The sequence below is a fragment of the Accipiter gentilis genome, chromosome Z (assembly GCF_929443795.1).
Source record: "Accipiter gentilis chromosome Z, bAccGen1.1, whole genome shotgun sequence".
Classification (NCBI taxonomy): Eukaryota; Metazoa; Chordata; class Aves; order Accipitriformes; family Accipitridae; genus Astur; species Astur gentilis.
In genome coordinates, this window is record NC_064919.1 from 88328095 (window position 1) to 88352532 (window position 24438).

The window sequence follows — 24438 nt, forward strand, 5'->3', positions numbered from 1 at the left end:
CTTCCTACTAAACAGCTCTGCTACTCCAACTTCATAGAATCGCACACCCACAACCCCAGCTGCCTTTTCTCTGCCTTTTACTCAGTCTTCATTCCCTTTCATTCTCCTGGCTCTAGCTCTCCCTTAGCACGGTGCTTTGCCAATTCCTTCCAAAGAATAACTTATCAAATAAAACATTACTTCCTCCCTGTTCTTCCCCTCTCCCTCCTACAGCCTTCTCCTTCATCCTCTCTCAAGAACAGAAGGTTCTTCTCAGTTCTCTCTCCTAAGCCCATTATTATTTTTTTTCCAGAAATCCAGTCCACGCTGTCTCCTCATTGCCTATCTCACCATCTCCTCCTCTGCTCTGACCCTAAACCTCCGTTTTCTCTCGTCTCCACCTCCAGCTTTATCCCCTCGCAACTCAAAATATATCTGAAAACCCTCCTGACTGCACTCCCTCCCTGCATCCTTCTCATGGCCTTCCAGTCCCCATCGCATCAGCCATACATTATTCACCAGCCCTCAGTTTGGTTCAGCTGCTGGGATGAGCCGACCACAGCTATTTATGCCGAACAATACCGTCTCTTTGTTTTCTTGTGCTCCCCAATCTGTCTATCCATCTGTTCTCCCTTGTTTTATACTCCAATTTTAAGCTCCTGGGGAAGGATCCTCCTCTTTGTTTAGGGCTTGCTCAGTGACAAAAAGGTTACAGTTCAGGACTAGACCACCTCAGTGTTAAGATTTTTCAAATAAATAAAACCTGGATTTTACTTGGATCCAACTTGTTAAAAATCTTGCTTTTAACAGTGACAGCTCTTTTTAGTCAGACCAGCAATTTTCTCAAGAATATTTTCCCCAACATACTTAAAAATGAACCAACTTTGATTCCCAGGAAATTCTGTCTAAAAAAGGGTTGGAGGGAAACAAACAATTACAAAAGGTAGCAAACAAGAAGACTTGTCTTGGACAAAGTTGGAAAAACAATATTTTGCTTCCTGGTTTTCGGGGGGTTTTTTCTCCAAAACTTTTGAAGAAAATGTAACAAAGATAAAACTGTATTTGTCAACATTTTTTGTTAAGGAAGAAAAGGATTTCCTATTTGCTTCTTGTCCCACTTCTGATCCCCGCCACTCTCCAGATAAGCAGGGTTGGCCAGTGACACCGGCCAGCCCCGTGCAACTGGAGCAGAGTTCAGAGCAAGAGGTGGCACGTGCAAAGACAAGCGCTTGTCAAAGTATTTCAACTGCAGTGGGTTCAGATTTGCTCTCTCCTTACTACAGGCTGGGAAATTTCCCTACATTAATGCAGATTATCAGGTAAAAGGTAGAGGAACAGCTAAAGCAGCAGTGCTCCAGGGAAAAGGACAGGCTGACCCTCGAGGTAAAAGGACTTGCACCATTTTCTTGGTTTCCGCTCAGGACGATCGCCTGGGAAAAATATTCTCTCTTTAAAAGTACCTTGTACGTTCCTTTGGCCTATTACTAATCATGAGAAATAATACACTCTAGAAGAGTGGTAACCCATTTGTTATACTGGATGTACACAATCTGACAACCAGGCTATCTGTCTACGAACAATACTTCACTTGTGCCATCGCTGTAAAGCGTGGCTGGATTTTGGGGAAACAGGTGCACATAAGCCTGCCATCTACATTTAGGTCTTGAAGCAAGCAGAAAACCTCATTTTAAGCATGACTATCGAAGTATATCCAATGACAGTAACAGGAACTCATGAGCCACTCTGGATTCAGAAAAACAGTCCCTGAATTCAGAATCCCAATAAGGGAGTTCACAATTCCCAACTTTAAATAGCTTCATTTTTTGCTGTCAATTTCAAAACCTGTATATGTCAGACTGACATGGCCAGGAAACCCACTGCAAAGAAACTGGGGATTTCTAACCCAGCATCCATGCCCCATTTTTTTCCACCGAGCCACGATGGAAACTTTACAACAATATCAGTGTGTTAGATGGACAAGGAATGAAAATCTTGTGCTGAAAAACAAACTGCTCTCTCTATAGAATTGTAACCTTTTTAGATGTCTATTAGTTTTGCGGGTTTTGTGGGGTTTGAGGGTTGTTGGGGTTTTTTCCCATTTTAGACAGGCCAGTTTACTTTCCTTCCTTTCATAATTAAGCCGATTTTAAATAACAAAAATAGCAAACCATGAGTATGGCAAAGCCATCAAATATTGCAGGAACTAACACGTGGGGAAGAACTAACCATAGAGAGATAATTAATTTTCAAAATACGTTTCGTGTATTCTTCCCTTTCAACAAAAGAGCTTTACATGGAAAGGAAAGAGGTAATCTCCAGCATCTCCCTGGACGGAGCCCGGAGGGTAAGCGAATCAAGAGAGTCGCTTCTCGCATTCTTGGTGTGACCAGACAGGTTTTCTGGCTCCAGGTACCTGCAAGGTGAGACTGTGTTAACCAAGAGACACCAAAGGCTAGGCACTGCTGTACAAGGGGTTTTTTCTTCCTTTTATCCAAACTAAAAACACTTTTGTAAGCCTTCCACATGCGCGTTTCCAGGGAAAAAATCCTTATCCTAGTACTTTGTTTAAATGCTGCAGGGAAGCAGCAGAATGAGGAGGCCCTGCTCGTACAGTTTGTTATCTTACCATGGTCTTGGTCTCTTCACAAACCTGTGATTGACAAAATCTAGAGAGTTCTCTCCTTCAAAACAAAGCTGCACTGAGCGAAAGGTTGCATTCTACAAACTGAGCCCAAATTAAAGGGCCCAAAAGATAAAGCATCATGAATTAAAAAAACATAGAATGTATTTTTAAGGAAATACCTGTTTCATTAAGACAAAGATGTTTCAGCCATTTCATTTGTAATAAAAGTAAACTATTTCCTTGCACATGCTAGAGTGCAAGACATATTCAAAGGTATCTAATCAAGGAACTTCTCAGTGGTCCAAATCTATGATTTAGCTCACAGAGCAAAAGACTGACAACTCAGTTAAGTTTCTTATTATAGGCATCCCCTAACCTACTAAAAATGTACTCTCCATTCAGTGTGTCACATGCACTTATTGCTGCTTTAGCCAAAGAAGAGTCAAACACTGTCCTCATCCCAATTGCACCCTACACCACAATTTGGAAAGAAAGAAAAAGAAAAAAGATAAAAGTAAAACCTTTGTTTTGCAAAACCATCTTCTTGTGATTTGTAATTAATTTAGAACTCATATAAAGTTTTTCCCTGTGAATCGTTCTGCAGCAATTTGGTTATTTTTTTAATAAGATTCAGAACAGGAAAATTAAGAAAAATTGATCCTGATTCATTACCTGCATTACACGAATTGCATGGAAAAGGCAAAACCAAGCAGAATAATGTTCTAGAGATCTTTTTGATTTCTAATATAATACTGTAATAGATGAGAACAGCATTTTCCTTTAAGTAAGTCTTCTACTTGATATAACTCATTAAATATTGCTGAAGAAGAAAAACATCCCATTTACAGGATAACATCTACTTACGATTAAGGGCCTTCCAGACTTTAAACAAAAGACACTATCCAAGAAAATACTGATATTTATCTTTTTCTTCCTGCCATAAAAGAAAGTCCTGCAAGAACTCTGAACACCGAATTCACAGGCCGTAGACTGAAATACTGCTCTGAATCAAACCAGAGCAGTTTTAGAAATTAACACTTTCACAGTGTTCAAGAAAGCCCTTCATCTCTAGAGTACCACTGCCCAGAAAGATAGATAGATAACAGATCACGGGCAAGGCGACTTAAACTGCAAAGGTGATTTGTCAGCTTTAATAGACAAAGAAATAAACGAAATAATCAAATCAGAAAGTTCAAGCCACACACATGAACCATCTCCTTGCCCCAGCTGACTTACCCCAACACCCCAAGGGCACTCCTGCAGCCCATTTCCACCCCAGCTGAGAGCAATCACTTTTTAAACCACCTCCCTCTGACCATCCTGGCTCTGGGGATTTCAGTGTGACTGCAATGATTTATCCCTGCTAACGATCTAACCCCTGCGGACCTCAAGAAAACTTCAACAGAATGGGATTTGCAGCATGAGCACTAGTGGCCCTAGAACAATTTGAAGAGGTCAGTGATGCTGGTCTGCAGAAGCAGCTCAGCCCCGAGAGCTGCATCCACGTACCTTTGCAGATAAATATTATGAAAGCTTAAAAATATTTTTAATTTCAACCAAAATAAAGCCCTGGTGACCATAACACACCTGTAACCCAGACTTTGTTCCTTCAGTCCTGGCTCGTATTTCACAGCTGATGATGGACCAGCTCCAAGAAGAGCCCCCGAAATGGCTGGCACAAACCCGGGAAGATGCTCCCGACTGTTTCTAAAGACCCAGCACCTATCCTTGTCGTAGCTCACCAACCTACGGGCTACCATCCCGACCACGATGGCAACACAGATGATATTGGGGGGGTTTTCCCCTTTTGTGGGGCTAAGATCTCATTTCTAATGCTCCCGAATACAAGCGCAGTGGCGGGGAGTTTTCCCTCCGCTCAGCATTACGCCTTTCCCCCCCTCTAAGCGGGGGCAGAGGCGATCCATCTTTCTTACACATTCACGAAGGACTTGGCACAAGCACCCAACAAAGTGGAGCCCAATGGGGGGGGCACAGACCACATCCTGCCCCCTCACTTAGAGCCACGTAAACTCCCAGAGTTTAGTAGGTCCCACCGTGTTAAATGAAAATGGAATTTAATCTCGTACATTTATATGAAAAAGGGCAAGTGAAAAAAAAAAAATCCTGGTGCTTTTAGTCCCTTTTCAATAAGTTATATCAAATAATGTCTTTTGCTAACTACATTAGAGAGCAATTATGACTTAATGGCTGTCTAAATCCATTATCAGTGTACATTTAACCTTTCAATATTTAAAGATAATATTTAATTTGAGCAAATTAATGGACTGCCTGTGAGACCAAATATATCTATTTAGTCTCTCTGGTTTTCCATCAGTGATAGTTCCCTTTAGATATCAACTTGTGTGACAAGCAAGCTGGTAAAGTTGTTCCTTGCATTCATGCTTCAAATAAACATTAGTAATATAGTGCTACGACGACTGAAGTAAAAAGTAAAATCTCAAATAACTACCAGATTTATCTGTATTACTGTTCACATCATTTTCATACCCTTCCAGTTATTTTTTATCCAGTACAGAAAATATATAGTTGTCCACCTTCTTCTTAACATTTTCACAATTACTGTTACATTAAAAATTTTACTAGGATTCCCTCCCTTTAATCTTTGAGTTGCAAAAGAATTCCCAGCAAAACACACATTCCATATTTTCGTGGAAGAGTGCAAAGGCGTTGATGAATTTTCAAGACTGCCTCAGAACAGAATTCTCATTTCAAAATAATTTACACACTGAAGAAATACCACTGTACAGAAGTTGGCAGTCCAATGGCCTATTTTTCCCCCCAAAAAAAACCAAAAAACCCAAAACAAATAAGCAAGCAAGAAAACAAAGCCTGATTACCTAAAGACCAAAGGATTCATGAAAGACCCTACTCCTTTCATATTACAGTTGCCATGGAGTCTTCCCATAATTTCAAATTAAAATGTATACTACTTAATACCAATTTTTATGCTTGTCCCAGTGACCAAAACCCTTCATTATTTAAAGTGGCAGATTTAAAGTGAGTTTTCCCACACCTTTATTTTGAACAGCTAAATCGGTGGCCAGGTTTCTAGAACTGAAAGTCTTCCTCCAACTCACTGATAACAGAATGTGAAATTCAGATCCCTCACTTAGATGACTAATTATATAGCAAGGAAAGCTAGAACTACTTTTGTAAATACTGACACAGATATAGAGATTTCAGTTTAAGGAAGAAAATTTGGTCCTCATTCCAGGGATCTTGCATTTCAATTTCAAAAAGGAGAGGCGAAGAAGCAGGAAACACCTTAAAATACATGCCTGTTCAAAATTTAACTGTCTATGCATGATGCTCCCATGATGTCATCTTTGTAGTCTCTTTTCTCTTAAATAAAAAGGTGATAACGTTCAAAGTTTGCACTATTTAAATAAACATAGGCAAATTATTGCACTTCACCAATGCAAGCATATAAGTGACTGCAAATGCATTATCATGTCAAAACCTGGTGGAGTTACAGAACTAGGTTGACATCTTATTCACATATTGAAAGGTTAGAGGTGTTCCTCTGTGAATAAGGCACTTTAAATATAGTTTGACTTTGCACATTATGCGCACTTTTGATTCCATGGTACGACTTATCAGGTTCTGTGACAAAATGCAAAAAAGTTTTTTAGTTGCACGAGCGCGAGTCTGGCATGAATCCACTGAATTTAGTAAAGTTACATTCAGTTTATACCATTGTACACAAGTGGAATTTAGTGCATCGCTAAAGGGCGGGATCCCTTCCTCGAGCAAAGTCAATGGGACTCTTCCTTGAGCAGAAGTCCTTCAAATTTAGACCAGAGTTTAAGTTACATATAGGTTACAGTTTGACCCCTGCACAACAGAGGAGGTTTAACAGTAGAAGAGCTGCTTATTCACACAGAACTTCAGAAATACAAACTATGCTTAACTCAATATCTAAGAGCGCATTCAAAGCGGATGGAAATCAAAATGCAAGCATTTGCTTGCAATTCTACTGCAAACAAAAGGATTACACCAGCCTGCTAAACTGGGAGACCACACAAAAAATTTAAGGAGAAAATCGGGAGGAAAAAACCCAAGCCCCACACACGTAAGGTAGGTATCTCATCGCTAATATCCAGGCAAACTTCCTTATGGCTTTAACCACTACACGTCACCACCACCATGGAGGGTGACATACTGCGAGGCTCTACCTCCTGATCTCGGAGACAGCCACGAGGTGCACACACAAGAGAGGCACGGGGATCCTCCTGACTCAGACGCAAAGGACTCCGTACAATGAACCCCAGCCACGCAGTGGATCTGTATTTGGGGTCAGTATTTTTGTTTCAGACCAGGAGACAGGATTTAACTATTTCAGCCCTAACAGAATCATAGGATAGAATAGAATGATGAAACAGATTCTATCTCCTGCAAATAAAGTCCTCTCAAAATGCCATAAGTCTATAGATAAGGCAAGCAAGTTCACTTATTTAAGCAAGAAGATTTTGAAAACAACTGGCAAAAACCTGGTACACAGACACGGATACATACACGCACTCTGAATTTCCACCAACACACCCCACCTTACTTTCTACAATCTAAAATAAAGCAAAAATATTCAATTCACAAATTCCAAGGCAAGACTTTCCAAGGAAAAAACCAAAGTAAAACCCAGACTTCCAAAGGAAAAGTCCACAGGGCAAGAGCAAGACAGACAAGGTGCACCAGACCCTGCGTATTTCCTTTCAAAGCATTCAAGTGGAAATCTGTTCACCGCTCCTTACCTTAGGCAGAGGCAGCAACCCCACCGGCAGGACCCACACAAGTCCAACCCCAGCCAGAGCGCACGGAGCCCCATGGATACAACCAGCCATCCCCAACTCCACCCATACCCCACCCTAACTAGCTCCTGCAGCTCTCCCCCGCTCAGCTTAATGACTCCAATTAGGCAGCCCACCCAGCACCTGCAGGGTCTCCACACCCGGGGCAGCTCTGAGGTCAGAAGGCACCATGGGGAGGCTTCAGCTACGGTACGGTGGGGTGGGGTGGGGTGGGGTGGGGTGGGATGGGACGGGACGGGACTCCCTTCGATCTACGGAGATGGCACCTGCTCCCGTGGCATCGCTCCCCGGCGCCCCACTCCGCTCCCTCCTCGGGAAGAGTACAGAGCAAACTCAACCGGGGCAAGTGCACGCACGCATCCGAGAGACACAAATGTCTGGTTGACTCTTCCTATCCAAAAAGGCACGTTCCTGTAGAGACATGCCACACATTGGGGGAGGGGGACAGATGGAGAAGGGAAACATGCTATTTAAATGCTGGAATGAGAACAAGTGAATATAAACTGGCCATATTTAAATTTTGTCAAAACATTACAATAAGACTTCTGGCCATCAGGACTGAGATGCTGGAACACTATTCCAAGACAATTTTTGGATCAAAAACCTTAACAATTTTAAGGCAGAGCATGACAATCTAAGCAATACCAGGCACCTGGACCTGCTAATCCAAAACCTCCCTTCCAGCCCTAACTTCCTTTTCAAATACTCTAATAAATGGCACCGATATACATCCCCATGTCTATAAACACCAAGAAAATACTTTGCAGTCCAAGTCTTTCATTACGAAGTCCAACGGCTGGCAACTGAAGACACAAACATGGGAATGATAAAACGTGAGTGGCCAGCCAGCTACCTACGGAGAGACACTGCTCAGGAATGCGGGACTACCTGTTTTTAACAAATCCACTGGATAAGAGAGTGTATTTTTTTCTGCTGTTACTTGTGAGATGCAACAGGAATCCCAGCTGTTCATGGAATCTTATCCTACAATATCTTATAATTCATGTGATTTACTCTGGAATACAAAGGGCTACAACAGCCATGATGGTACTCACTGGCATGGCATTGGGCAGAAAAAAAAGAGTGTATTCCTTTTGTCTTTCTACAGGAGCTTGGTTTGAACCAAGCACCAACTGAACATTGTAAGTATGACCACTAATGGCTCCTTGTGGTTATACATGTATGTATGTATTTGTTTATTTATTTATTAGAACAGTTGTTTTTATCCAGTAAGGCTATTGTAAATATTTTTTCTTAAATACCCTCAAGAGTCTAAAAGAAAGAGTGGGAAACTAACAACCCATAGACAGGAATAGTTTCTAGCTTATTTTGTTGCAAAGTGCTGTAGTGCTGTCTGTAAACTAAGAAAGCTTTAAAAAACAAAAACAACAACAAAAAAAACAAAACAAAACAAAAAAAAACCTTCGCCTTAAATGGCTAAAGCAGCACAACCTGCAGTGCTCCAGAAAGGTCCATCTTTGCCTGCAGCCTAACAGACTTCAAAGCAAGAAGGGATCTTTGTGATGTTCCTGCCTGAAATCATCCATGAGCCTTCACAGAGCCCGCCTCACCCTACCAGCCCCATCATCACCGACCTTCAAGGAGCACTGTCCTGTCTGAGCCATTTCCTCCAGATTTTTCCGAATTCTTGAGTGCAGTGGAAATATTTATTCCCATTCATTGGTGGGGAAAGTAATTCTGTTTGTAATATGGCATTTGCTAATGACTACAAAGTAGACATACGGGCTTTATTTTTTTATGAATGTGTTTGGACAGTGAAAACAATGCTACTTACAGGTAACTTTAAGTGCTAGAAACTAGCGGAGGGCTTTTATTTGCTAGGCAGCACATACCAAAGATATGACAACCAGGTCTCTCCCTGCAGAAACTTTGTCTATAGCTCAGCTCTTTCCAAGGGAATTACTGGTAAGCTTCTTAGGTGCAAGCTCCAAGCCAAAATTAATCTTGAGACAATTAGATCCAACCCTATCCAGCAGAAGACAGTTAAGCCCAAAGCTGTAGAACCCAACACCACTGAAAATGAGCTTCGATGGTCGGTACAACTAAAGGAAGCAGGTGAATGCAGGTACTCTGCCAGAGCTGAATGTTCAGAAGATCGAGTTTCCATTGGGGCCCTCTGGCAAACGCAAGAATCGGAGAGCAAAAAACAAACAAATATTGTTATGCTTTAGCAAACCTTATTAATTTCAGAAATTACAACCTCTGAAACCAATGCCAACAATTAGGAATCAGAGATTGTCCTTTGGTTGTCATCTTAAAAGCTCAAAGAGGACTATATCTACAGACCTGAAAGAAGGTAATTGTTGGTTAGACTTCTGTTTGTGACCATCAGAAATGTTACCTTAATTTGGCCTTAATGACCTATAATCTCTTTTAGCATATGGCTTTTAGAATGGTTATTATTCAGCTTGATCTATGGCTATAATGGAGCAGAACAGTACTGTGGGTATAATTAAAATAAGTTCCTGTAAAAGTGGAATATGTAGTACATTGCTAATGTGTAAATGACTAAATAACTTAATTAGGTGAAATGAAGTGCACTTATAACCACAGATGCTTAAGCCGAATCATGATAATGTTGTGTGTGTGAATATATTTTTTTAAATATGTTTATAACCCAAACAGTAGGACAAGGAAATACAAAGTGTACACTAGTTATGAGGATGACAGCAAATTTTTTAAAGGGAAGTTTTCATTACAAATTAATGTGAAGCTGGTAGAGAAAAATAATTTTTAAATCACTTCAAAATGCTGAAGGGAAACAACTTTTCAATAGGCTGTTCCAATACCTGCAAACATCATCTCCCAGCAAAATCTCAAGCAGAGCAGAAGAGAAAATCATTCTTCTGTGCAAGCCTAAAAGAATAAATAAATAAAGGGAGCCCTCCTTTTCCAAGCCCACCTATTCAGATCATGCTTTTCCACGCCTGTACCTGTCTCCCTCATTAGCCTGAGCATGTAGGGCAATGAAATGTATAAATCTGCAGAATATAGGCAGACAAAGAGCCCAATCCTTCTCATAGGGAAGTCAGCAGGAAAATTCCCATTGCTTTCAATATCCAAAAGACCGGGTTCCAACTCAAGGGGAAAAGTACATAAAGTGCACTTGACAATTCAAAACACAGGACTGATCTTGACAGTGTTCCATCTGAGACTGTCAAACTGAATATGAGAAGCTCTAAAAATCACTTACAGCACTTGTATTCATCGATTCATCCATATTCATTCTTCCTCTATCACTGAATCCTTACTGTAGGTGAATGTAACATAACCATGAGCATGATGAGGAGATGAATAAGACAAATTATTGAATGTGTGCTTGAAGGAGGCTTCAGCCAAATAAGCAACCAGGAAATGTGTACTTTTAATTTTACAATGAAAGATAAAAAGGAAGGGTACAAGGCAGTACCTTCACAAGTACCTACGGAGCTGTAGCATGTCTTCTTCCCAGAAAGCAACAATTCTCTTCGCTGCCCTCACTAAAACAAAGATATTTTAGACTTTATCCTATTAGTTTCCTAGCAGAACACAGGATCCTCAGCATAAAATGGCACAACTTGGTGGGTGTTTTTAGAGTTATGCTGATATATTCCAGTTGTGGATCTGATAAGATTATATAAATCCACCACCACTTCCTTCCGCATGTTACCTATCATTTTTTATTACTCAAAAGAAAGTCAAGGTTACCAAGTTGTCGTGCCTAGATAACATTTATCCCATCAGTTAACTTTCTCATATTTATTAATTAGTTGCCTTTAATGAGAAAGAGAAGTGTGATGTTTGCAGTATTTCTGAGTGAGCCAGACATAAGAAGTGTGAATACCCACCAGAAAAACTGTTTGACCACAGTTCATAAATCCAGTATTAGACAGTAAGCAACCAGAATTTTTGATGATTCTCTACAAGGAACTTTTCCGGTTTCATCGATAGGTAAATGAGATGTTCTTCCTTGAAGTCCTCTTAGGAAGCTCTGATTAAATTAGAAAAGACCAAAACCCTTTTCAAGTTGAAAATAATTTGCAAATGCTAGAATGAATGCAGGAGAGCAAAATAGCTCTTGTATGTAAGCAAACCCATTTTAAGGCAAAATTTGGACTGAGTCAAAAGTCTCAGAATAACTATTTGGAATCTGTTGCTATTAGTCACCGAGTTGGAATAAAATCAAAAGATGCTAATAATGGATACGTGCATTCATGACTGCATAGACACCCTGCCACTCGGAAGGAGGCATTTTATAGGACGCGCTGTTAAGAATGAGATGAAATGGCAACGCAAAGAAAATTTCCTCTCTTAAGGCACAAAGGAGAATTGTACCTCGCAGGAAGGGGAGAGGAGGTGTTTCCCTCTCCTGGGAAGTGTCACCCTCAGAAGAGACTCCATTTCACATCTCCTCCTTGGGAGCCAACTGAAATCAATTAACTCTGCAACTGGAACCAATTAACCCTCTAAAAAGCACAACACCAAACACAGTGGCAGTCTTTAATAAATGTAATAAATACATAAATAATAACATAAAACACTGCAGTGAGAGAACAGTTTTCTAGTCTATATGATACGGGCTCTTGATTCTTCAGAGACATAACAATGAAGAATTTTGTGTTCTAAAACAATTTAAAAAAAAGGACTCAGGTAAACCCAGGAGACCTTTAAGATGGGATTCATCTCATTTAACTTTAGCCATCTAAAAAGCAGGCATCTAGTCACCGAGTTGTTTTTACAATTAGTATGAAGAGACAGGTACCTTGAAAGAGCCATCTTAAACCCTTATCTTAAAAAGGGATAAGCCTCCCTATCTCTTTACAGACACCTATCTCTCTCCACTGACATCGGAGGCACCTAGATGATTACGTTCGATTAAGATGCCAGTCTTTGACAAAAGTCACAGTAGGCAAGATGGGTGCCATCTGTGAACGCACGAGCAAGCGAGCAGCCCCGTCCTTCCCTCTCATAACACTCCCCTCGCTCGCGTTCGGGAATTCTTCCATCAGTGCAAATGAGAGACCAAGAAGAGTGCTATTTCCCAAATATATTTTTTAGTGTTATCTCTTATTTTCTACATTCACTTCTATTTCTATTCAGCGTTGTTATTTTTCAAATTGACTTCTGATAAATACAACAGACAAATTTGAAAATGCTCTACAGATTATTCGTTTTAATTTTTGCTCTTAATTTCCTGTTGTACTAGGTCTTTTAGACAGCAATGGACAGGAAAGTGGCTTAAGCAGAAAAATATGATTGCACAAATATTACCAAAATGGCAAAGCAAATCCAAAAGACCGCCCAGTGCTTGTGACCCTTTACAAGTGCATAGCAAAGGGCCAGTCAGTGCAAGGGGTTTCATCCCACCGCTGCGGAGGCCACCAGAAATTTATCTTCTCCAGCAGTGGGGTTAGGTCTGAGCTGAATAAGAGGAAACAACTTTATATTAAAAAGAATAAAGCTGCTTCTTTTATAATCCTGCACTTTCTATTTAAGCTCTTTCTATTTTGGATTAAGAAAATAACAACTCTCCATTAGGCGTGGCATTAGGCATTGCCCTGTTTACAAACACATCACAATTTTGCCCAATGGCAGAGCCAGAGGATTTTTTTTACACTGAAGAATTACATTAAAAAGCAGGTAGATACACATTTTTTAAAGTTTAAAATATCATACTTTTAGTATAATAAATCTCACCATCTCCTTGTAGTGAGATATTATAGGTTCAATGGCCACATAAAACACTTGGGCAGCGGGACTCCAGAAGCACAAAAATGCAAATAATAACCACCTTATCTGTTTTCTAGTTAAGTTTTGGCTTACAGTGTTTTCAGTTCCTTCCTCCATTCCTATTTCTTCACTTCTAAATTTTAAATGGATAACCTCTTCTGCACCCTAAGCAAGAAACATTGGAATCAAAGGGGACAATATTAAATCAAGGGCTTGAGTTACTGTACCAGTCAGATCCAGACAGCCACACGGTCCAGCAGTGGTTTTTTTCTGGACACAAGAGAATTCTTCTTTTTGGAAGGTGTTTCGCCACTGCCCCACATTATACTCACAGTGCAGTGGCAGAGCTCTCTACCCTGGATTTGCACTGCAAAAAGACTAAATCTTGCCCCACAGTGTTCAGATAATGAAGGTTTAATGAACTGCAGTGTTTTTCCTGTCCTACAGAGCTTGCATTCACAAGTCCGATGAAAGAAATAAAACAAGTCAGTAAAGGGGAAGAAATAGAGGAAATGAGACGACAAACAGCTGGACAAGCTGGGACCCATGTAAAGGTAAGAAGTGACCGTGCTGCTGATCCAGTACTACTGAAATAACCTGGATTCAACTGAATTCTCAACAGAGGCTCAAAAAGAGGTAAAACATGGGTCATAATAACTTTTTTTTTTTTTTTGACAACGTTTTTGTGCTTCAGCTAAACTAGGTTTGAGGTTAAAAAGGAAATGACAATTTACTGCCAATAATTTTACTGTTAAGGATTTACGCCACAGCCAGGGAACCAGCAGTCCCCTGGAAAGGGGGCATCTCCCGAACAACACACACGACGGAGAGCCTGTGTGCTGACAAAAGCTGTCCTGAGCTGCGTGTTTACTTTCTGATAATTGGTAATTTTGCCATGTTAACTTCCTAATTGGATATCAACACATTTTCAGTATCTGTTGTACACTTCAGTCACAGGCAGGGAGATGTGAAGAAGCATCAGTATTTCACACTGACCAAACCGCTTAATCAAATCTTGACATGAGCATGAACCTGAAGCACTCTCACCACTATGTTGCCACTAGTGCCAATTAACCGCTTCAGTTTTAAAAGACAGAGATAAAAGAGAAAAAAAAATACATGGAATATAAATGAGAAAATTAGGAGAGGGAAAAAGACAATGTCCATTAGTTAATAAGCTAGTTCATAAATTAAATGCTCTTATTTGTCATGTTTACAAAATATCTAATTTTAGGAACATGAATTTTCCTCTGTTTATATAACAAGACACAGTATTTCCTAAGTAAGTAAATCTTTCCAAAGAGTATAAAATCAACAAAGTGATTAGCCACAGAAAACAAAAGTTAAGCAATGCATTTGCTAACAACTCTGATGCTGCAGAATAAAGCATTATCTAGTCTCTAATCAGGACTTAACACGTAATTTTTCCCAAAGGACTGTAACGGACAAAATACTGTTAAATAAAGTTGGCTTAGGAGAGCCCAGATTAGCACAAAGAGCATAAGTGGTCTCGAACAACACGAGTTTAAGGCAAACCAAAACCAACTGCTCTGGCAATAGACAGCAACTACTAGATGATGCTAGTTAGTCACAGCATGGAAAGATCAATTTGTAAGGTCTGACCAGAAAAGCTGCATCAGTGGTATAGGAGCACAATGAAAGCGTGCCTGACAGGTTACACTCACATCAGGAATCACCGAGCATGTAATTTATTGGTATTTATAAGAAGAGGAGAAAGTATTTTCCAAATCTTCTCTTCCATTTCTCCTTCAACCCTCTGCCACAAACATTCAGATACTACTGAAAAAATATCCTACGTCTGAAAAAATAACATTTCAGAGTCAGATGAAGTCATACGGAGAGGACATTCACAACCTCCAGTTGACTACACAGTATTCATTGCAAAGGAGCAGATTTCAGAAAGGCTGTGTCAGAATGCTTGTCTAAATTCCAGGTAGATGTGATTTATGCGATAGGAAATGCTGTGTGAATGAGGTTTTGCAGTATTGTTAAGTCTTGAGAGTCCAAGTCATCTCCCCTGTGCACAGCCCAAGCAAAACAGTTAATCCTGGAGAAGCAGGAGGGGCAAAGAGCCAGGATCCTCCCGCACACACGGCAGGGTGAGCTTCGGGGTGAACCCAGGACTTGCTATGATGGTCTCATGGCTGCAAAACTTAATCAAGCTATTAGGCCACTTTCTTTCCTTTCAGGAGGTCTGATGGTGAATCTGCCTTATCACAAACACAGTAGTCTCATCCCTGCCCTTCTCTCAAAATATCTGCAGCATTTAAACAGTTACAAGGCCTAATGGACAGCAGTCATCTAAGGATAAGGAGCATTTACTCCTAATGCAATGCACCTCAAGCGGCACGGCACTAAATATTTCCTCCGCATTTCAGGATCGGCTGCTATGTGTAGTCCTCATAATTAAGTATGCACATCTATGAGGAGCTAAAAATAATTTAATAGTTATTTCTGCATTATAACTGTACGTGCAAGCTTTACTGCTGTCACTTCTCCCTTTGCCAAGAATCCCCTCAAAAATGAGGAAACCTATGCTATACCCTGCAGTCCTGCCAGCAGAAATGGACCACGCTCACAGGTACTCCCAAATCATGTTAATGCATGAAAGTTCACCCAAACAGTCTTGCGGTACTAGAATTAGAGAGACAGATTCTGTCACAGCCTCATCCCTGCATGTCTTTGTTTCTAAAATACTGAAGAAACCCTCTTTCACGTAGTTTCTTTAGACACCAGTATTTCAGCTTCTGCTCTGTCGGATCTCGCAGTCGTTTCAAATAGGAACTGCGCCCAAGGAACGGCATCAGATCTTCACGAAGAGATAGGCAAGAGGAGAGTCACAGGGAGGAATACATGGTGTTAGAGTCTGGGGACTTTATTTGGGTTTGTTGTATTTGTGGAACGACTTGCTTCCAGGCTGAAAGTTTACATGCCAGCCTTCAGCCCGGTTCAAACGCTCAGAGCCAAGTCACAAACTTATCAGAAAGGTTTGTAATGGAAATGCTGACAGACCCTTAAGTCTAGTGGCACTGGCAGGTGCTCCCACAATACAAGAACATAATTCAATCAAGCTTTTGGCTGACGTCACGAAGCACAAAACAACTCAAATGCTTTATGAACAGTACCAGAACCCCTGAGATTCAATTACAGTCTTGATATTTGATCAGGAGTCATACTTAGCTGTTTTTAATATAACAAAACCTTTGTACCAGTTATTTATCAAATAGGTCGATCGTATTTAAATGTACAGTCAGAGGAAAAAGTGCATTGTACCATGTTAACCTGACAATCCCAAATCTTCAGGAACAACACAGGCTTTTATTTGAGAAAAACAGCACCAGGCGAGGGTCTGATTTTTATATACTACAGAACAAAAAGATCTGAATCCCTATTTTCTTAGGGATTACACACATGCCGAAGAATTAATTCGGTGATTTCAATTTTTTTCCATTTTTGGACCCCTAAAATTATCCTGGCAGAGGTACTGATCGCTACATAGTGAATCTAATATGCAATAGGGCTTTTTTGTTGTTTTGTTTTTTAAAATAAACTTTGCTGGAACCCACAGAAATAGCCCACGGGCCTGAAAGGATCTGCTGTAATGGTAAGAATCCAAAGGTAAAATCTCCCGTTTGAAGCCTCCCTGATTCTGAACTCCTACAAATGAAGCACCGACCAAGGAAGAACCCCTTCTGCATCGGGCCTGAGATCACCTTCCGCGGCTCGCCACGCACACAGACAACAAAGCAGGGAGCCGCGTACACACACACACCACGACAAAGCAGGGTGCCAAGGGCAGCACTGGCGATGGGAAGCGTGTTAAAGGGCAGGAAGGGACGGAGCTGCTGGGAAGGCTGCCGGCAGCGTGCCAGCTCGCCGGCAGCGGATGACAGCCTGCCATTGCTCACAGAGCCCAAAGCAAGAGCGACTTCGCCTCTCCCAGCAGCCGGAAAGCGCGAGAGCCTCGGCTCTTCTGCCCCTGCCTCGCCACAACGCCGGCGCCCGTGCCAGGGCCGTCGGCGTCCCTTTCTGCGGTAGCCAGATTTCACGTAAAGCCGATGCAGATTTCACGTAAAGCCCCGAATGAAGGAAACGAAGCCCAGGTGCCGGGCCCGCCGAAGCCAGCTGAAAATGAGAGCGGGCTTTCGGCGAGGAGAGGACCAAGCGGCTTCCGAACACGCAAGTGCGGCGCCCAGCATCTCTCCCCGGTACCCCGCCGAGACAGTGGAGCAGAAGGCACCAAGTGCCAGATACATCATCTTAACCTCAGAAGCCTTTTCACCAGGTGAAAAGAAAATCATTATATTCAACAAATCCAAGTCTTAGGGGATTAGTCAAATTCCACAAGAGTACTCTGCAAATACAGCACCGTGTGTGAAGCGTTGTTTCCAAAATAGATCAATACCCAGCACAGACAACAATAGATTGCAGCTACGTATTGTCATTACTACCAATAGTAGTCTTGAAAGACATCGTTAAACGGTGACTGTCACAATAGCTCTCACGCGATCAATGCTATAACTGCACCTTCACATTAAATACTTTCTCACCGCTCTGAAATCCACCGAGATAAACCCACTTTTAAATACACCTGGTTGGCTGATATGCAGATCAACTGCACTAGTGTTTACCTTGGCAGAAAGAGTAAATATGCCAACCTTCCTCAGCACTTTTCCTATTCCTGTAAGTTTGCAAAGAAAAGAAATTACACAACAGCCTTTGAAAACATTAGAAAAATTATCTAATAATTTGGTCATTGCCACCGCTCTGCTTTGCCAAGAAGCACTAGGCAGAAAGCTTTCACTGCGAACAGGTTAAAGGAGAAAATTTAGCAGGCCAGTGTTACAAGACCACAGATTCGTGCCCAGGCGCAAACCTTCAAGTCACAGGTCTGAAAACCTTTGACGCGCAAACGGTAAGAGACAGATTTCGGCATTTGGGGTAGATCCCGGGAGGCACACGATACCTCCCAGATGACAAAAGAAGTGGAGGCCCCTCGACATCTCATTGCCTCAGACTGACAGGCAGCATCAGCTGCATAAAGGCAGATGAGGAAATTTGGTAGTGACTTTTACTTAGCGGTTAATAGTACAGAATAAGTAACACCAAATTAAATTATTCAAGGGACTCATTTTAACTGTTGTTATTCCTCCTGTCTTGTGAGGTGCAAGAGGAACTCTACGGACTACCTACAGACACTGGCAGATGGTACATACTATTACATGTGTATTAATTTTATATGCCTACATCTTCAGCAGGACATGTAAAACATTCCCAGGCTATGCCGGCTCTTCTCTCTGATGACCGCACAGTGAGCTTACTTGAACTCGAAATTTGTCTGAGCAATGAGAGGGTGATCTGGCTGGGGGGGGGAATCGGATCCGTCTCACCTAGCCTTCGACAGCCAGAACACGGCAAGCTACGCTTCGGCAAATCGCTAGGTCCTTTGGTGGAGAATAGGCATCGCCAGAAAACGATTCACTGATCTGAAACGCCTCGCGGCAATCCCTCCTCTGCCAGCTATGAGGAGCCCTAGGAGATGTAGGCACCTGACTTTCGTAAGGCTGCATTTCATAAGCTTCAAAACAATAGGCTGCCCCCAACTCAGGACATTCAAAAAAAATAATTTCCACTTCTTGAAATGTAATTTCTATCCCTTTTTACTTCTACTTTGATTATGTCCAGCGCCCTGGTATCGTTTATCTGGGAAAATTTTGGTAAAAGATCTTTAAACCATTACAAACACATTCCCTGTTTCTTATTCAACAATTGCAGATCTGTTATCTTGGCTTATGGGAACTGATCTAAATAACATCATGATATCAAACAGTGAAAACCACAGGCCTGGGGCCACCGGGGCTCTACTCTTTTTCTGGGACTTGCAAAGACACAAATTTCCAGATACAAAATGTAGTTTACCATTAGAAGTAAATGTTTGATCTGTAAAGCTTACAAAATGACTTTGTTTATCATAGCAGAGGAAAAAAAAAGAAAAAAAAAAGGAATAATTTTAAACTCAAAACAAAACTGTTTATATGACAGCTTTTAGTGCTCCATGATTCTGTGCATTTAAGAGAGATTCAAGCAATTAACAGCATAAACTTTCATTACATAGTTCTATTATATATGTTTATGTGACTTAGTTTTTCATCTGTTATTTAAGTGATTTCCTCATTACAATAGTATGGTAAAGATATTTGCTGATCTTGTCAAAAAAAGTCAAGCAGTTCATTCGCAACATTCCTGGGACCCCAAAGTGTGTGCTTAAATCCTTTTACTTACTAGGTAAGTAAAATATCAAAGCAATTCCAAAATTCAGTAATGGTTTAAATCATGGGGGAGAAAAAAAAAAAATAAAATTAAATCACATGTTCTTTTTGCAGTAGCCAAAAAATAAGTGTAAGTGGTGAAAGATTAAAATTTGTGTGACCTGGTGTTCACAAGATGCACAGGCTGACAATTATTTGTGGCTCTTTAATGTTTCTTGGGAGTTCAGTCAATGGAAGCTGCATTTGCCTATGACAAAAATCAATATGAATTTGGGAGTGGCACAAGTACAAATCTAATGGGAAGAAGCCAAATTGTACCTCACACGCTCCCAAATGCCTTTTTTTCCTGCATCCCTTACTGAACACGTTAGACAAGCTTTGTACTCCTACTTAACTCCAACTCAGACCTAAGTTCACTGGTTTAACAGATACACTTTTTTCACAGATACCTCATATCCACTGAATAATCTAAAACATTATTTCTGTTACTGCTAAATTTGGCAATAGCAGGCACAAACATCTCCTGCAAGTGACATTTGGCTGGATCTGGCCCCCAAGCATTTCAGCCTCTCAGACAGCTAATGTCTATGTCTTTAAATTATTAAACATATTCAGGAGTCTTGACAAGGTAGACACGCAATGATTGTGACAAAAAGTATTTAAAAAAAGCTACAGTATCCAACAGCACCACTGAACTGTTTCAGATACAGTTTGCTTAAATCAGATCCAATGCAAGCATTTTGCAGAGTATTTGTTTAGACCCTTTTCCATTCAAGAAGGCTAGTTTTCTTCCAACATCAGAAATCAAGGGGATTTGCATCTTTTTTTTTTTTTTTTTTTTTTTTTTAAATTACCAAGATAGGACCTTAGCTTCCAGATTTAAATATATGTGAGTGACTGCAGGTGGCTGTGTCTCTGGAACGTCCTCTGCAGGATACACTCGGTTTGCCACTGCAAGCAACGTACAAACTCAGAAGTAACCTCTCTTCTTTGTAACTAAATATTTAGCTCCTCGAAGTATGCGCTATGGTGTCTCAGGCCAATTCAAATATCATAGCGTGGGTCTTCTTCTGCCCCCACAGTACTCTCTTTAATAGGACTCGGAGGGGAGGAGGATCGAATGCTTCACAAGTAAACATAGCTGGAAGGATGGGAGGTAACTAGCATTCTTCTTCTTCTTAATCATAATTACGAAACATTAGGGATGAAAAATATGGAAGCAGTTGCCTTTGTGTATCTACGTAGCTAAAGCCTCAAGTATTTTTCAACAGTCCAGTGAAGAGAGGAGTATTACAAAGCACAGCCACGGGCTAGCAGCAGCAGCACCGACCGGGCGAGGGGCTGGAGGGGCTGGGGCTGGGAAGGTGCCATGTCCTGCGCACCAGTGTGCTGGAGACCTGGAATGCCGCCCGGCAAAGGGAGAACGTGGTGCAACACGCAAGCAAAGCCAACACCCAATTCAATCATAATTTTCTGTGTTTCCTGACATATACCATTATAAACGCGGACTACCCTTCAGAGCCACCTATGTACTTGCAATAGCTGTGTACCTACTACGCTTCTTTTCCTTCATTATTAAAAGTGCTTTTCTGATCCATACGCTTAAAATTTCTCATCTCTTACTTTTTTTCTTTTGAGCGGCAATTCTGCATCATAACCCCCAAAATAAATGGCATTCTTCCAAAATCCTCCCTGGTAAAGGGCATATTCTTCCCCAGCGCGCACACACGCATTATTCCCACTGACACTAACAGGACCCGTGCACGCATCCTGAGGTGTGCCTAACCTGAGCGGTTACCAAAACGTTTTCAAGATAAAGACTATATTTAATTCAGTTTTTCTGATGATCAACCAATAACAGCAGAATTATACACCTTTCCCAGAAGGCCACACTCCAAAAATGAACTGTACTTAAAAAACTCTATTTGGTTATAATTTACTCACAGACACATCCAAAGTAAAAAAAAGGACTTCAAAACCAAGCTGAATTTGTGATACCCTAGTTAAAGATGTCTTAATTTGTAATCGCTGTTATTCTAATGCAGGACAAGCCCTAATCAAACTAATGGCAAAATTAAAAGCAAGTCTTTAAAGCCTTTAAACTGACTTCACTTTACTCAGTGATGTCTGTGCTAGCAAAGATTTTAGATTTTTTTTTTTGTGCACTAGGAATGGCCAATCATAAGAATTCAGTTATTCTACTGCTACTCACACCCACACAATATTCAAACATATACACAGTGGGCAATCTATAACAGATGCTTGAAAACTTAGGTAAAATTAAATACTTAAAATAGAAGAAGCAGAAGTTGAACATAATCAGGAAGATGTGGGCTTTGATTATCAGTTCAAAAACTGAAATATGCCAAATGTGACAGACCTAGCAAATCCTTCAGCACCACAATTGTTGAAAAACTGCTTCAAAACCCATTCCCAAAATCAAACACCAGCGATCATCATCTTCCCCTTATTTTACAATGGCTCGCACTTAGATTATGGCAAATGCTTTTACTGCAGAAGCTAAGGTAAACTATTCAGAAAATTTTAGAAGATTTGGGAAAATCAATTTTATTTTGGCAAGTGTCCTAAAAAAAAGAATAAAAAGAAAAAAAAAAAATAAAAAAACCAGCTTCATTCTAATGGACGTGTATTGTTCAATTTAAGTAACAGGTATTAAATCACTTTACAAATACAATACAAATTTGAGGTAACTCCATGGGAGTTTTCTTAAAAATAATTTCAGTCTTCACCAGTTCTCCCTGTTAAGGTCAGAGTCTCTAAACCAGCATGGCTGAATTGTTTTAGTGCTCTCTGCTGAACACCTGCAAACATCAAACAAAAACTCCTGGTCCTTTACTGGGTTGACAAAAGCCTTTCATGTGAAAAATGCTCCATGGGAATGTCACGGCTGTGGCTCAGGTTACATTCCTTTCTCCCTTGCAGCCCTCACCATTTCTTAACATGGTAAGAAGCCATGTTTGTGAAATTAAAGATTAAAAGGAAATGTGGCTTTACTTTATTTTCATTCACACATTACAAATCACAACAGAGCATCATATATTAGATGAGTAAAAAGCTATTAAGATGACTTTAAGCATGAAATATTACCACACTTGCTAAAGTACAGTTATAGTTTCACTTCACTGCTTGGGATTACTTTTCTTTGGGGTCTTTTTTTTTTTCCCCTCCCCCCGCCCCCCCCCCCCGCCGTAAGATAAGTTTCAGGTTAATGCAGAGGAATGACATCTGCGGTTCCCCATCTCAGTAAATACAATTTTTAAAAGAGGACCATTAAGAGAAGGTCAACTCAAACTTCAGAAGGGCATCTGTCCAGGAGGAAGACCAAGCTGCATTCAGATCACTAAAATTCTGTATTATCAATATGCATAATTAGAATAATAAACTGTGTTCCCATGTTATTAATGGGGCTATCTTTAATCCTTCCATATAGTTACAGAAAACATCTCTTGAAGCAGTTGTCTAGGTGCTATCATATCAAATCTGAATTTTTCAAGTCCTGGCTCATTACACCACCGCACACCAAATATTCTGAAGCAGCAAGACTCTCGCACACAGCTAGCTGGCCAGCAAGAGCACAGGGAAACAATAGCCACGCTTCTCCTTCTCGCAACTGTATCTCCAGGCCACACATCCACCCTCTCACCGAGTATCCGTGAGGGGCAATTCACTGATACCTAGATTCTGAGAACTTTTTTTGAAATCACCGATCGCTCACTACAAAACTCTCTGTCTAATAACCAAGCAACAGATCTTTATATAGGAAATTCAAAATTCTTTTCCTTTAGAAGAGTGTACCCTGTGCTGCATGCCATTGTGCAAACAGTCTACCAACATACAGTATACGTTCCTTTATCAAGCAGGGTACTTCATCCTCCAGCATCAGAGACTGGCGTATTCAAGCATTTACATGTTGTTAACAGTACGGGAGAGTTCAGGTGTTATTTTAAATAGTCTATATCTTAATATTACTAATGTACTTCAGCACATTAAATTATTCGTATGTCTAAAATGACGCATCAAAGTTACTTTAATTGTTCAGATTTAGAGACAATAAAAAACCATATAACCCCTTGATTTCACTCACTGTTCAGATTTGCTATCCTGTGGTATTTCTGATCAAAATGACTTCATAGATGAGGTTTACGATGCATTTATTAAATGTAACTATCTAGTCAACTGCTGTTAGACCAAGTGTTAGTTGCTGCATTGACTGGTATATAAGCATGACAAATTGATTTGTCTGGCACAAACACTCTTCGCTTCTCTCCAGCGAAAACAAATATAGTGAATATTATGTATTCGGATAAATCAGTTATTAAAATTATGTAATTCCGAAAATGACAAAAAAATAGGATTAAAACCTTTAGCTTGCGAGATATAAAGAAAATTACATTTGGAAACCTATTCAAACCCAATAGTAAAATTCACCAAGTCACTATATTCATAACATAACCAAATTTGTGAAACAAAACCAAAAACATGTTATTTTGAAAGTCTGAATAGAATAAAATTCACAAAATGAGTACTTAATAATTGTTGGCGGCATTTGATCAAAATTTATATTACAGACTACCTTCAAATTAGGAAGTCCTTCTTTGGAAATAAGAAGTTAATTGACACACTAGTGCATTTAATAAAAATGGCTATACTGAATACACAGAAGAGGTTCCTTTAATTGAGTACAAACTGCAAGTAGCAGGCATGAAACTATATGCAATGACGTGTTTATATCTAGATATCCACTGGCAGTTTGCAGCGAAGACTTGTCCAAATTTACCATCTGATTTAGAACAGTACTCCGTGTATAACAATACTACGTACAGTGTGTTGGTATGTGTAATTGCCTGTGCTTTTAAAACGCTGCAACTCTCTACCCGGAGATGTATTTGTGTCCTGTCCAAAACACCACATCCGCAAGGCAGGGAACCCTCTTAAACGAACTTAATAGAAGAGTAAGAAAATTTCAAAT

The 24438-nt window shown here is 40.4% G+C and overlaps 1 protein-coding gene across 12 annotated transcripts in view; it reads right to left on the reverse strand.

The window, feature by feature from the left end:
• Window positions 1–24438, reverse strand: part of TCF4 (transcription factor 4) — a 245647-nt gene that overhangs the window by 217392 nt on the left and 3817 nt on the right. The gene's annotated exons all lie outside the window — the stretch shown is intronic.